The 15,645-nt window shown below is 52.6% G+C and overlaps 1 protein-coding gene, 1 non-coding gene and 1 pseudogene across 2 annotated transcripts in view; 1 reads left to right on the forward strand and 2 right to left on the reverse strand.

Annotated features, from left to right (window-relative positions):
* Nucleotides 1–5,406, reverse strand: part of LOC141727386 (28S ribosomal RNA) — a 7,818-nt pseudogene extending 2,412 nt beyond the window's left edge.
* Nucleotides 1–15,645, forward strand: part of LOC141727365 (uncharacterized) — a 269,056-nt gene that overhangs the window by 223,239 nt on the left and 30,172 nt on the right. The window lies entirely within an intron of this gene.
* Nucleotides 6,290–6,442, reverse strand: LOC141727371 (5.8S ribosomal RNA). Its single transcript, XR_012578395.1, has one exon. It is a non-coding gene; the product is annotated as a 5.8S ribosomal RNA (ribosomal RNA).

The raw sequence follows: 15,645 nt of genomic DNA on the forward strand, positions 1-15,645 counted from the left end.
AAGCCATGACATTTTTCACCCTTTGTACTGAGGCCAGTAAGATTACAAAAGGTCTCCAGAATTTTGATGTTACGACACATGCCTTCCCAGGAATCGCTCAGCAGCATCAGGTCATCGCCAGATGCCATGGCCGTAATTTTCCAACCCCCACGATGGAAACCTTCGCCTTCACTCTCAAGTTTACATAGAAGGGGGTCCATCGCTAAATCAAACAGCAGAGGTGACATGGGGTTGCCTTGCTTGACACCTGAGCAAATGTATATGGGGTCTGTCTTTTCCCTTCCAACGGAAATGTACGTCTTAACATCGCGATACATTTCCCTCACCAACTCAATCACATGTGAATCCACACCTCTTTGGACCAGACCCTCGAATACATGCTGATGACACACGGTGTCAAATGCCTTAGCAATGTCCACAAACACAACCCCCAGATGTTTATACTCTTGTTTCACTGATTTACCACAAGTTGTAGCAACTTGAGGTTTTCAGCACAACCTCATGCGCAAATAAAACCCCGCTGCCGGGGGTTAATGGGACATGCTTTGGACAGCCTCACCGTAGCGATCCTGGAAAACAGCCTAATCACCACTGAACCAATAGTGATAGGCCTCCAGTTATTGATATCACCAAGCTTCTCTACATCTGAAAACTTGGGAATCAAGATTGTCCTGCAGTCCCGCAGCGCATCTGGAATAGTACCGGTAATAAGCCAGAGGTTGAAAATCTCAGTCAACTGGGAAAACTTTGGGTCTTTTGCAGCAATCTGACCCAAAGTAAACCCATCTGGCCCGGGAGCGGAGGTCTTACACATCTCTTTCACATTCTTTTCAACCTCTTTACCCGTAATTAAGGCCTCAAACACCATATTGTTCGCCTCCTTATATGGAGGGAAACTGGAAAGGCCACTAAAGATACCAGATGTATCCCATCTACCTTTAAAATGGTCGTGGACAACGTTTGATGGTATCTGACACTGAGAGGCTTCCGTGTTGTCCAAGATAATACGCGCGAGGCGCCTTCTGTGTGCCTTGAACAGAAACTGAAATCTCAAGAATTTACCCTTCTTGATAGCTCTTTTAGACATCCAATTTGGTGTCTTTTCAGATATTTTTTGGCCATGGGCCTGCTTTTTACGGCCCTTACAAGTAGATATATTCTGTTTGGGCTCACCCAGAATACCGAGAAACTCATTGTATACGTCATTCACCACACAACCTGGGTCTTGCTCATCGATAATTTTCTCAAAGGCTTCCTGATACTTGGTGAATTTCCCAACCGATAATCCCGCTTTGATCATCTCGCGGTATTGGAGCTTTAGCTGCCCTTCTTTTGGCGGTTTAGCAGACTCGGGTGGATGTTCGATCCCTGTGGCGCCTACTGGGTCGTCATGATCCCTTACGAAGGGACTTTTCCCCAGAAGGCGCCTTTTGTCGCTTATCTGTTTCGCTGTCTTAGTTGGGATGTGCTCTGCAATGAGCTGGTTGATGTTTCTTTTGCCGGTATACTTGTCTACCAGTTGCACCAGGAGAGCCTCTTCCTCTTCACTCCATACCCGTTTGTGGGCCCCTCGGGCCGATGGCACTTTGGGATGGGAAGCAGCAATCCGCTCCAAATTTCGTACCAGAGGATGTCTTATCCTCTTGTGCTGACCCAAACTAATCTTGGTGGCGAAGCCTCGGTGGCATACCTCACAGACCCATTTACCTGTGGGAGCTACACATACCATACCCTTGCATCGTGGGATGTGACATGAGATACTGTGGTATCTCAGATTTTGCTTACCATATTTTGCGCATCTGAAAATGATCTTTCTTTGCCCATGTACCCTTTTAAGGTGATCAATCAGCCCCAGCATCCTCGTAAACCGCGCCTCACATTGAGGACAGGATGGCTGTTTGTCCGGCATGGGTACGACCGGTGTTTTTGGTGTACTATTGATAGTTTCCAGCCCGTGAAGAGCCTCGGGTGTTTTTGGCTTTTCAGTATCTCGCCCCCTGCTCTCAGCCTCAGGTGTTCTAGGCTCTTCGATACCTAACCCTTTGATACTTCTCTCTGCACTCCTAGCCTCTTCCTGGGCCAGCCCCATAAGGATCTCATAAGGCTCAGGGAGTTGCCCCAAAAATTCCCAGATATTTATCTGATGTACATCATCTCCTTTGACCACTCCGGAGTAAAGAAACTCCAGATTTGTAAGTTTGATTCCCTCTTCCCTGGGCTGAGGTAGTAACTCGACATCTATGACCCTTAGATCTAATGGGTCAGTCTGAGTTGCAATAGAGATGTAACGCAAAGCTAGCGATTGCACCATTTTGTCAGTCCAATGAGTAGAAAGTGACAAATCCAAACGAGGGAAGAAGTAGTTAGTAGCCGACCCTCTCTCGAGCTACCAACTTTTGTCCAACATCATCGGCCCGTGGACAGGGCCCTATGCGACAGTAACCAAACTGTAGCAAACTTTTTGTTTCGACAGATCGTGAAACTATCACTGGGTGGCAAGTCCAGCGACAGGGAGAGCCTAAAGAGGCCCTCACTCACACTGGGACAGAAGTCGACTTAGTTACCACAAGGGCATCCGGCGGGACCACGGGGAGGTGCGACTTCTGCGGCTGAGCCCAGTTAGCAACTATGACCTCATCTTAAGAGAGTCATAGCTACTCCTGCCGTTTACCCGCACTTCGTTGAAGTTTTCACTTTGACATTCAGAGCACTGGGCAGAAATCACATTGCATCAACACCCACCACGGGCCGTCGCGATGCTTTGTTTTAATTAAACAGTTGGATTCCCCTCGTCTGCACCAGTTCTAAGCCGGCTGCTAGGCGCCGGCTGAGGTGGGGCACCGGCCTGGGGACCCCACTGGGGACCCTCCCCCGCACAAACTGTGGGAGGCCGTGCGTGCCGTGGGGACCCCACCAGCAGGAACTGGGGACGGCATCGCGGCGATGACAGCGGCCGCCGCTGGGGCGCTGTCTGTGGCAAGGTAGAGGGTGAGCAGAAGGGGTGGCAGGCCATGCCTGCCACAGCTGGGGCAATCCACAGGAAGGGCCCGGCGCGCGTCCAGAGTTGCCGCCGCGTGCGCGCGTTCCCTGGTGCCCACGGAGGAGCGGGCCACGCGGAGTGCACTCACCTGCGCACGGCGCCTCGTCCAGCTGCACTGCGCGCCCAGCCCCACTTCACGCCCCAGCCCGACCGACCCAGCCCTTAGAGCCAATCCTTATCCCAAAGTTACAGATCGGGCTTACTGACTTCCCTTACCTACATTATTCCAACATGCCAGAGGCTGTTCACCTTGGAGACCTGCTGCGGATATGGGTACGGCCCAGCGCGAGACTTACACCCTCTCCCCCGGATTTTCATGGGCCAGCGAGAGCTCACCGGACGCCGCCGGAACCGCGACGCTTTCCAAGGCGTGGGCCCCTCTCTCGGGGTGAACCCATTCCAGGGCGCCCGGCCCTTCACAAAGAAAGGAGAACTCTCCCTGGGGCTCCCGCCGGCTTCTCCAGGATCGGTTGCATCACCGCACTGGGCGCCTCGCGGCGCCCATCTCCGCCACTCCGGATTCGGGGATCTGAACCCAACTCCCTTTCGATTGGCTGAGGACAACGGAGGCCACCGCCCGCCCTTTCAGAATGGCGCTCGCCTATTGCTTAGGACCGACTGACCCATGTTCAACTGCTGTTCACATGGAACCCTGCTCCACTTCGGCCTTCAAAGCTCTCGTTGGAATATTTGCTACTACCACCAAGATCTGCACCTGTGGCGGCTCCACCTGGGCCCACGCCCCAGGCTTCGAGGCGCACCGCAGCGGCCCTCCTACTCGTGGAGGCCTAGTCCCCGCAGGCATCGCACTGCCGGCGACAGCTGGGTATGGGCCCGATGCTCCAGCGCCATCCATTTTCAGGGCCAGTTGATTTGGCAGGTGAGTTGTTACACACTCCTTAGCAGATTCCGACTTCCATGGCCACCGTCCTGCTGTCCAGATCAACCAACACCTTTTCTGGGCTCTGATGAGCGTCAGCATCGGGCGCCTTAACCCGGCGTTCGGTTCATCCCACAGCACCAGTTCTGCTTACCAGAAGTGGCCCATCGAGCACTCGCATTCCACGGCGCGGCTCCACGCCAGCGAGCCGGGCCCCTTCCCTATTGAAAGTTTGAGAATAGGTTGAGATTGTTTCAGCTCCAAGGCCTCTAATCATTCGCTTTACAAGGTAAAACTGCCCATTGCCGAGTGCCAGCTATCCTGAGGGAAACTTCGGAGGGAACCAGCTACTAGATGGTTCGATTAGTCTTTCGCTCCTAGACCCGGGTTGGACGACCGATTTGCATGTCAGGACCGCTACGGACCTCCACCAGAGTTTCCTCTGGCTTCGCCCTGCCCAGGCATAGTTCACCATCTTTTGAGTCCTAGCATGGACGCTCACGCTCCACCTCCCTGGCCCTGCGAGGGGGCGGTGGGCGAGACGGGCTGGTGGTGCGCCCGGGGCTGCCAGGCGCGACACACGCCCCGGGATCCCACCTCAGCTGGTGTGTGCCATCCCTCACCTTCATTGCGCCGTGGGCTTTCGACAACGGCCCCTGACTCGCGCATGTGCTAGACTCCTTGGTCTGTGTTTCAAGACAGGTCGGGTGGGTAGCCAACATCGCCGCGGGCCCTGGGCGCCCCAGCGCGGCCCGTGAGCCCAGCCCAGCGGCGCCGCGTGGTCGGGGCGCACTGAGGACAGTCCGCCCTCGGTTGACAGCAGTGCTGGGGGCCAGCGGGCCCAGCCCCTGCACCCCCGCGCGAAACGCTGTGCTGTGAGGATGTCGCCCACCTGCGAGGGGAGAAGTGACGCCCCCAGCCACGGCGCCAGTGCAGACGGGGTTCGCCCGGGCGACGGAGGGGAGGCGGAGCTGAGGATCCGCCAAACCTGCGCCAGACGACTGAAACTCGCTGGGTTGAATCCTCCGGGCAGACTGCGCAGGCCCCACCTGTTTACCTCTTAACAGTTTCACACCCTCTTGAACTCTCTCCTCAAAGTTCTTTTCGACTTTCCCTTATGATACTTGTTGGCTATCGGTCTCGTGCCAGTATTTAACCTTAGATGAAGTTTACCATCCAGTTTGGGCTGCATTCCCAAGATACCTGACTCCGAGAAGCCCCAGGCCCGGCATGCAGGGGGACCGCTACCCGCCTCACACCGTCCGCGGGCTGCGGCCTCGATCACAAGGACTTGGGTCCCCCGAGAGCACCGCCGGGGATTGGGGCCTCTGTACGTCACATGTCCCGTGCCCCACTGCGGAGGGAGATTCAGGCCTGGGCTTTTCCCTCTTTGCTCACCATTACTGATGGAATCCTCGTTAGCTTATTTTCCTTTGCTGACTAATTTGCTTAAATTCAGCGGGTCACCATGTCTGATCTGAGGTTGCAAGGCCAAAGCTTGGCCACACCTCCCGGCCCATGCTGCTCCTAAAGAAGTGGCATGCCAACAGGCCAACAGCCAGCCAGCTTCTCCCACCTAATACTCTCACCTCCCTCCCCACTGGCTCCCACGCGCCAGGGAAAAACGAAGCCAGAGGGAGAGAAGCAGAGACGGAGAGCCCCATCCCAGAGACAAGAACCAAAATGGGAGTGTGGCAGAGACAGCCCTGATGGGGCACCAGCTGAGTGGCGGCACATGATGGCCTTGGTGGAGAGAGAGAGAAAAGCCATGGTGCTATTTGCCCCCCGAGAACACGACAGAAGAGGAGCAGGGCAGGCAAAGGGAGGAGGGGGTCAGAACCCCTGTCCCCGGCGCTCACACGGCAGCACAACATAGTACCCCCATGGTACCCACCCGCAGACAGCCGCATGCACTGCTGGGAGGCTACAGGTGAGGCCTGCACCTCTTCTCCCTCTTGCCCTCTCTGTTCTCTTGGCCCACGGTGGTGTTTTCAATGCTGTCTCTCACTCTCCTCAGCTGCCACCACCACCATACCGCGGCATGGGTGCTGCAAGGACAAACTCTGCCCCAGTGGCTCACTCCAGGAGTGGGGAGCTATGGATCAGTCCCTGAGCCTGCATATAGGGGGATGAAGGCCCTGTGCGGCAAAAATGACGACGACGGCCATGACGATGATGACACCGGCTGGGTCACAGGGAAAAAATTGAGGTCACCAAGGGAAACGCACCCCTTGCCAAACCCCTGACCGCCTTCCCTCCGGGCACCAGCGAGCCAGCATCGTCTCCGCCGCTGACCACAGTCAACTGGCCTGCGAGGCGACTCCAGCCGCACCACCGTGGTGGCCCATGGACGGCGAATGATCGTCAAGGAATGTTCAGACAAGCATAGCCCCAGGAGGAACCCAGGGCCACAAGTGCATTCAAAGAGTGGATGATCAATGTGCCCTGCAATTCACATTAATTCTCGCAGCTAGCTGCGTTCTTCATTAACGCATGAGCCGTGTGATCCACCGCTAAGAGTTGTCTGGCTTTCGACACCAATCCCACATGCGTGGAGGGGCTGGGACCGCTCACATGAAGCGCCCCTTTCTCTTGAGCTGAATACGTGCAGGTGCGTGCCTGGCTTTGACCATCCTTACTTGACAGTCAGGATAGCAGACATAGGAGATCCAGCCACACTGAACTGGAATTCTTCCTCAAACCTCCACACTATGGTGGCACTGAGAGAGATCTGAGCAGTCTGGGTCCCACCTTGTGCAACGATGTCCTCCTCGGGCACAAACTTGAAGCAGAAGCCCACATTTGCAGTTAAAAGGCTATAGGTGAAGGGAGCATCATTAGCTCCTAGGTTAATCAGTTTCACCTGCAGCAGCAAGAAAGCAAAATGGAAATAAATGTGGAATCTTCCCTTCTTGTGAGTTACTGTCTAATGATGCAATTAATACCCAGAAATAGCAGACGATGCTTTGAATGGCAAAAAAATACAACAGGACAAGTTCTGCCTTGAAGTTTTCATGCAAAGCAGTGGCAACTCCACAGAACTGGAGTCCACAACCCTGGGGTTATCCCATGGACACAGAGCAGTGCCACTCTGGTCAGCATCACCAAGTTCATTCAGACCTGGCCCTGGGAGCAACGTGGGCTGATTGCAGCTGCGTAGGGAATCACCCCAGAGCTGCTGCTGCCCCAGTGAGCACAGCTCCAACAGCACCATCTACTCATTCACCTTTTCCCATGTCATGAAAACAATACATTGCTTATGAGACATCAGCATCAAAATGTATAGACAGCATCATCTTTTGGTAAGAAAACTCAGCATGTCTTTGCCTCCCACAGCCAAGCTTTTGGAAGTGTCTGGCATGATGTAGTGCCTCACTTTCTACCTCTTTCAGCTGCTCTCTCTTTGGATTTTGTTGCAAACTTGACACTATTGGGGAGGAGGCAAATAGGTAGAAAAATGCTTTGCTTTATTCCCAGGAGCACTTTTCTCTTTCTAGAGCCAGAGATGCACCAAGGCTGTGGTGAGGGACTGGTCAGCAAGGGAAAGAACTCCCAAGCCCTTTGCAAGGGCCAGCACTGAGCCAGGAGGCTGGATGGCTTTCCTGTGACTTGCAGCAATAGGCAGGAGACACTTGACTGGAAGCTGTCTGCAGTGCACTGAAGCTCAAAGGCAGCCAGTTTGTTCCAGCTGTTTCTGAACAGCCTAGTCCAAAGGTGCCTTGTGTCTGGCACGGCCACAAAAGCCTCTGAACATCCCTTTTTGACCCAGGCTTTGTTTCATATGCCAAGGGGTTGTTTTGCAGGAAGCCTCCCAGCTGATTCCCAAAGAAGGAACTGGGGCTTCATGAACAACAGACACACGTTTCAGACCCTCCCAGATTTCACCAGTACATCAAATATTCCCTGCTCACAACTGCCCAGGTCGGCAGCAATTCCACACTTCCACCAGGCTTGCTCCTCCCTCAGGAGCCATCAGGATCCACCCCAAGCCTTGTGCTCACCTCATAGATGTGGGGGGTGTCGATAGCAATGTTCCCAAGGTTCAGAGTAGGAGAGCTGAATTCTACCAAGGGTCCTTGGCCTTCCCCGGAGAGGTGCAGGCGCAGCCTCCTCTCACAGCCTGGGGAGAGATGTCCATTGCACTACAATCATTCCCTCTGTTATACTGTATTATCCAGGCTGCCTCAGTGCTAGTCCCTGACTCTGAGCTGGATGCAATCAGCTCCTGATGCTGCAGGAAAGGATATGGACCCTCCTCTTCCCTCAGCCTTGGCGCTGACTTCTAATTTCTAACCCATTCCTTCGGGTGCTTTCCAATTTCAGCCACCAGTCTGCTGAGTTTAAAACATCTCTCCTGCCTTGTAGTGACAGGCCAAGGAGTTACAGGTATATATTGAAAGAAAGGTAATTTAGGTTAGATATTAGGAAGAAATTTTTTACTCTGAGGATGGTGAGGCACTGGAGCAGGTTCCCCAGGGCTGTTGTGGAGGTTCCAGCCCTGAAAGTGTTCCAAGCCAGGCTAGATGGGGCTTGCAGCTACCTGCTCTATGGGGAGGTGTCCCTGCCCAGAGGCCTTTAAGGTCCATTCCATCCTTAACATACTCTGGTTCTATGCTTTCCTTCCCATGCACTTAGAGGAGCTTTGAAATCATTCAGTGAAGGCACACAGCTCATAAAGAGTTTGGCAATTGCCAAACTACCTGGCCCAGGAGCCCAGGACTTTGTTGCCAAAGTCCCCAAATCCTGACACTCAGCACTGTGTTCTATTTCCACAGACAGAGCTGCAAGGGGTCAATTCCCACAAAGGGAGAGAGGCAGGTGCTGGCCAAGGCTGCTCCTTCTACCAACACCCTGGGCTCAGGGGGGCTCAGCCACCTCTGCTCTGCTGCTGTCTGGGCACTGGGAGGTGATCCAGGCGCAGGGAACACATTTCTAACTCAGCTCCTGCTGCCTGATGATGGATCCATGTCAAATGGACCCATCATCCTGGAGGCCAGAGGCCAGCAGGGTCTGAGTGCTTGTTCACTAAAGCTGTTCTGCTCTGCAGCTCTCTGGGCTTTGAGGGAATGCTGGCAAAGCCATGGCATGAAAACCTCTCCCTGCACTGCCTGGGCTGTTCTGGGATCAGTCAGGCACACACAGCATTCTGAGCCTTGGCCTGGCACAGGAGACTCCCTGGGAGCTGCAGGGCCAGGGGGGATGTGCCAGCACTGCCCTGCTGACCAGGGACCCTTCCCAGCACTTCCATGGGAGCCCTGTGGGCTCAGGCTTGCACCATGACTTCACTGAGGGGGAGAGAAGCAGGGCAAAGGAGCTGTACCTGAGATGCTTCAGTAAGCCACACTTCCATTCTCCAGTGCTTCCAGGGGTTTGAAAGTCACCTTGAATTTGGCCAAACAATTCGGCCCGATTTCTTCCTCCTACAGCAGAAAGAGACAGCAAAACATTGCTCTGCAAACTTCACATTTCTTGTTTTCAACCACACTTCTGTAAGCCTCTGTTTAGAGAATTAGTAATGAGTGAACAACACAAGGAGCCCAAGGAAACACTCCAAACCCAGCTCAACACAGCGCTGGAAGCTCTCAATGCTCAGCTGTTCAGCTCCTACTCTCCACAATATTCCTGCTGCTCTGACACAAGCTCTTGGTCACATCATGCTGCTGTCAGCTACAGTGGGATGCAACTGCCACTGTGCACTGGTGGCTCTTCACAAGAAGATAACATGACCCCTGTCCTGGGTTGACTATATGATGCTTTCACCCCAAATCGTCTTGTTCTGTTTATGCTGAATAATAAGTTTTGCACCTTTAACACTTGTTCCAGAGAGTGTAGGGGGCACAGAAGAAGCAGCAGTTTGTTTTCAGACACTGCACTCACCCCTCCACATTCCTGCTCCTGGACTGCATTGTCTGCGGATGGACAGACAGCGGGACAGAGCTCTCCTTTGCTTTTAGTTAATTTAGCTTGCTGAGGCAAAGAAGTTCCCTGGACTGTGGGTTTTTTTCCTTTCTTTGGACCTGTTCAAAACTGCTCTGGACTGAACACCAGAAGAGCACCAGCAGCTCCAGCTGTGGCCACCGGGCTGGGCCTGGCCTGCGACATTTCCAGCACCAGAGGGACTGATCAGAGACTGAGAGAGCTGAGATGCAACCCGGGGAGGGACTGTCTCAGTTTGTCATCTCTTTTGGAGCAGCAAGGGGTTTTATTGATTAATACTGTTTAGGGTTTATTGTTTAATAAACAGGTTTTTTCCACTTCAAGGAGGTCTTTTCTCCAGGAGCAGTTGGGGGAGGGTCCGATTGAATCTGCTTTCCTAGAGGAGCCGCTTTGGGGGTTCTCTCCCAAATTTGCCCAGAACCAGAACCTTGGAAATAAAAATATTAGTTTAACCTGTATTGAAAGAAAGCAGAGGCTGGCATTATTCTAGGGTTTACTCCAAGATGAGAAGGGATGTTGCACTGTGCAGACACCAGGCATTCATTGTCTCTCACAATGCCAGTACTCAGAATCAGGGCTGTGGGTGATACGAGGACGTGGTGATTTGCTTGCAGAAACAGAAAAGGTTTCCTGTCCCTGTGTGCAGGACAACTCCAAAGGCCCATTTCAACCTTCCACCCTTGTGTCCAGGCTCACAGAGGACACTGGAAGGGACACTCAGAAATAGTGCAAGGCGTGGTTGCAGGAGGGGATTGGCATTTCTATGAGTAGCCTTAGGCTGAATTTGGCCTCACTTTCCCAGCAAAACATTGCAAGCTTCAGGTCAGAATGTGGCTTGGCAGTGCTCCAACAGCCTCTGCTGAACCTCATGTGTGGGGTGAGCCCCTACCTACAAGAACTGCTCCCTGTGGCACTGCAAGGACATGCACAGAGTGCCCTTGAGCTCAGGCCCTGGCAGCACAGCTTGGCCTTGTCAGGCACCCAGCCCTGCCTTGAGCCTCCAGGGCAGAAATGCTTTTAGCATTTGGCATTTTTAGACGAGCTCTGCAGGTGCACCAGAAACTCAATGTCCTCCCTCCCAGCACATCGAGCCAGCTGAGGATCTGCCCAGTGACTGCAGCCAGGGGTAGAGTGAGTGGGAGGAGGAAGAGGGGGAGGAGGATGAGGAGGAAGAAGAGGAGGAAAATGACGTCTCAGCTATCACTTACCATTGGCTCAATGAAAAAAATGCCATCAGAGAACAGCTCGGGGTCTTGGTGCAACTTTGCCTTCTCCCCCAGGAGCCTCAGGAGGGCAGTGTGATCTTCACAAGAGCCCTTCTCCTTCCCTGTTTCTTTCCCCTCCATTAAGTTTTCCAGCCACAGCTCTCTCCATGTCTGCAGGAATTGACGCTGCCTGCAGCCACAGGAGAGACAAAGCCAGCAGACTGTTTAATAAGCCACAGATTGGCAGAGAGAAGTGTGAGTGCAGGAGAGCAAAGCACCTGGGGAGGAGCAGCAGTGTGAGAGATGAGTAATGCGATGATTTATCAAAAAGCAGGATGCCCCAAGGCAGGGAATGATTGGCAGCTGACTCCATTGATTCACAATGCTGAACAGTTGCTTTATTAAACTATATTATATTACATTGTACTACACTATATTAAAGAAGCATAGTATACTACAAAGAATACTAAAGAATACTAAAGAATACTAAAGAAAACTTGTGACTGTCTCCAGACAGCCAGGACAAAGCTTTTTCCAATTGGCCAAGGAAATAAAACAATCCTCAGCAGAATCCAACAGACAAATCACTTCAGGTAAATAATCTTCCTAACACTTTCCACATGACAGAGATAAGAATTGGTTTCTTTCTTTTCTCTGTGCTTCTCCAGGAAAAGAAACCTTGAGAGAGAATTATGTCTCTCCATTTAGAGAATGTGAATGCCACAATGATTGACTCTCACAATTAACAGACAAATACCATGTACAGAAGTTAAGAAAAATTTATTTTACCCCCTCAGTTGTTATCAAGGGACAGCCAGGGTTGGGATATGTGGGAGGGTTGGCTTGTCACTACAGTGACATCTGACCTCCAATCAAGATTTGAGGAAGTAAACTCCACCAATGGACAGTGAAGAAGGAGTCAATGGACAGAATTTTGGGAGGGGCTAAAGGGTTTGTCGTGGTTTGACCAGGAAGGAGTGGGAATTCTGGGAAGCTGTGGTCAAACCAATGAAGGTTTTGGGTTTGATACTGACACCTGGTGTAGCCAGTGGGGTTTGGACACACCTCCGAGAATACACAGGGGTTAAAAGCAGGGCACTGCCCTTGGTACTCCCTCTTTTGGACATCGCGGCGAAGAGTTCAGATCTCTCTCCCCCGCCCAGCCTGTTGCTGCTGGGCGGGGGAGGGGCCGGCCATGCGGTAGGCCCGGGGCCTGGACAGAGATGGGGTTGAGGGGGCTTCGGGGGGGGCTTCGAGGATGGAAGGGTGGAAGATCCCAGAGAGTCAGCCCTCGGGCAGCCAGCCCCCCCCCAGGAGAGCAGCCAGCCAGGAGGAGAAGGAGGGAGAGTGCCCGGCCGGAGCGGCAGCGTGTGGGCAGCGTGCGTGGGAGTCGCTCCAGACCAACAGAGACTGAAAACTTTTAACCCTTCCTTGCATGATTGGGGCCTTGCAAAAATGCTAATCCTCCTCGAAGCTGAATAAGAAGGGAGATAGGAGATGAGATAAGACAAGGACCTTGGCCCGAAGAATGTGGAGATGATTGGATGGGGAGAGATGATTTGGAGTGGCCTTTTGGCTGGACTTTTTCTTGTAGCCATGGACTCAGTTGTTCCTGTGACACAGACTGCATTTAGGGGGAGGCAGTGCCTCAAAACCAGGAGGGTTCATTCGTGAGGACCCCCCGGCCCCAGGGGGTTGGAAAAATATGGGGGGGACAGATGTCCCAAAAGCAGAGACTGTGCCTTTTTGGAGTGAGACAAGGCATCCTTGAAAGACAACCCTAAAAGCAGCTCTGGCCATGTCTCAGTGGTGAGAGCACTGGGCATGGAAGGAACATGTCACAAGCAGCAAAAGGACTTTTTTTTTCCCGGGCGGTGCCGAAGTGACAAGGAAGCATCCGAGGTTTCAGTGTGTTTCCAGGAGAAGCCTATGGAACAAGAAGGACTCCTTTCCTCTTCATGAACTGCAGTTTGAGTATACTAAAGTGTCGTGCCGGGCTGGGTAGTTGGTGTTTTTGAGAGAATGTATTGGATTGAGAAAGTCAGGGAGTGGGGAGGAGGAAAGTGGTTTTGTAAGGTTTTCAATTCTTTTCTTCTTTTTCCTTATGGTCTTTCCCTATTTTTCCTGTAGTTTAAGTAATAAAGTGTCCTTTATGTTTAAGTTGGAGCCTGTTTTGCTTATTCCTGGTCACATCTCACAGCAGACACCAGGGTGAGGCATTTTCATGGGGGGCACTGGCTCTGTGCCAGGCTCAAACCATGACAGGGTTAAAAGGCATAACCTCCATTGTGTGGGAGAGCACATGGTGCAGAAAATCCTTTGCTCCTGGCGCCATAACATTTTCTCTATTCAGTCTTCTGTTGCATTTTTGATAAGGTTTAATAAACCTTTCTAAACGTATGAAAAGGGAGTGGCTATTTCTCCCAAGCAGCAGCTCCCCAGCAAGGGCTGACCCCAAGCCATGGGGGCCCCAGATGGATCAGAGGCCAACTTGTTGTTCACTGGCCCAGCAGGGAGTTTTACTCCACACCTGCTCCACATAAGCTCAGGAGAGGTTTCCAGAGCCAGCAGCCCTCCAGAGAACCTCCTGGCTCAAAGCCTCTGCCACAACTGAGGGAGAATCCACCAGCCACTTCAAGTGCCTTTTCCTACCACTGAGCTGCTGGGGAAGCAAATAAAGGTCATGGAGCAGGACTTCCCTGGGAAGGGGAGACAAAGCTGGGTCACAGCTACGTGCTACCAACACTGTGAAAAAGCCACATTATATGACTGGCTTTTTGCATATATGAAAATAAAACATTGGTCTGTTCTGTTTCAGTCTCTATGCAATATTGCATAGGGAAATGTAAGATAACAACAATCAGAAATCAATCAGATAATGCACATAACCAATGACACATCTGCAATCATACCGTTATCAGTCACTACAACACTGAACTGTCATCCCAGAGTCTGTGACAGCTGATGAACCTTAAAACAACAGAGAGCTGGAGAACTCATGCCTGGATTCATGTTTCTCCAAACTCCCTTTGAAATCAGGCTCAGCTATCATACACGGTCAAATTGCCAAGCGAAAGGACTTGAATACTTTTTGATGCAGAAAACATCTGGGCTGATGGTCAATCATTCCATTCAAGTAGAGCTAGAACTTGGCCAGAGTTCGAACTCTAATTGATGGACATCATTAATACATTTTAAAACAAGACTCTTAAAAACAGCAAGTATGAATAGGAAACCTTAGGATTAAAGACCAATCAAACCATTAAATAATTGAATCCCTCCTAAACTTCTGTCCAATGTCAGGACAGAAATTCTTCAAACACAGCAAACCTCTTGAATTCTCGGCTGAAGTACTCTATGATAACTGAAGAAATAATAACTGAAGAAAACCACAAAACTGGCAATCTGGATTTAAAGGAAACCTAAAAAACATGAGTAGTTAAAAAACAAAAAGACAAGATTCTGAAGAGACACGTGTCTTGTAGATGATCACACAAAGAGACAGTGAAACACATGAAAGCTGGCTGTAAATATTACAACAATACCTTGATAATAATTCTTATAATAAATTCTGAGAATTCTCACAATATTATCAACTTACCAAAAGGAAATGCTTGAAGGGGTTATGACAACTTATGCGCGTTCCCCGGGTGCCGCTGCCCGCCGCCATCACAGTCGCGCGGGTTCTGCCCCTCGCGCGCGGCTTAGGCACCCCCTGCGTGAAACCGCCGCCGCCGCCATGGCGCATGCGCCCGCCGAGCCTCCCGCTCCCGCGCTCCGCCCGGCCCGGCCCTGCTGGGCGCTGCCCCCGCAGCCGCCGGCCGTGCCCGGACCGCTGCCGACTGCCCGCTGCTGCGATCGCGGGCACCGCCGTGCGCGCTATCGCCTCCGCCGCTGCTGTGCCTGCGACTGCCCCGCTGCCCCCGTGGGCCCCCGCCGGCCTCCGCAGCCCCCACGGCCGCCTCTGCGGCCACCCCGGGCTGCTCCCGGCCGGCGCCGCCGTGGCACGGGTTCGCCAGTCGCCGAGAAGCGACTCTGCCCCGGGTTCCCCGACCCCCTCCGCCCTCATCCCCCTGAGAGTTCTGGGGTTTCTGGGCGTTCTGGGGACCCATGGGACCCTGGGCACTCTGGAGATTATGCCAATTCCTCCCACACCTGTTTGCTAGGGATTGCTTTTGCCCCTCCCTGGTTGGTAAGGGCAACTACCGCCTGCTGATGGCAGGATGACTTCCCCCATCCTCGAGAGAATACTGCTGCCTGCTGATAGCTGGCAGCTCCCGCGGAATTCCACGAAATTGCCTCTAACATTACCCTTGCTGGGGATAAAAGCTTCAAGGCCGTTTTATCTTTTTTCAGAGATTTTCACAGGGTGTGGGGCTGCCACACCCTGTAGGGCTAACAAGATGCTGGGTTGTTCCTGGGAGCATGTCCCCCCCATGTTCTCAATTTTAACCTTTCCTACCAAAGGCTGAATCATCTGCAAGGTCAGTCCGGAGTTTGCCCTGGTCACTGTCCAGCAGCTCGCAGGTGAGAGTTTCCAGGCGTGCCTCTGGTCCTCCTCTTTCCGGGTCAAGGTTGAAATG

The sequence above is a fragment of the Zonotrichia albicollis genome, unplaced genomic scaffold (genome assembly GCF_047830755.1).
Source record: "Zonotrichia albicollis isolate bZonAlb1 unplaced genomic scaffold, bZonAlb1.hap1 Scaffold_121, whole genome shotgun sequence".
In the NCBI taxonomy this organism is placed as follows: Eukaryota; Metazoa; Chordata; class Aves; order Passeriformes; family Passerellidae; genus Zonotrichia; species Zonotrichia albicollis.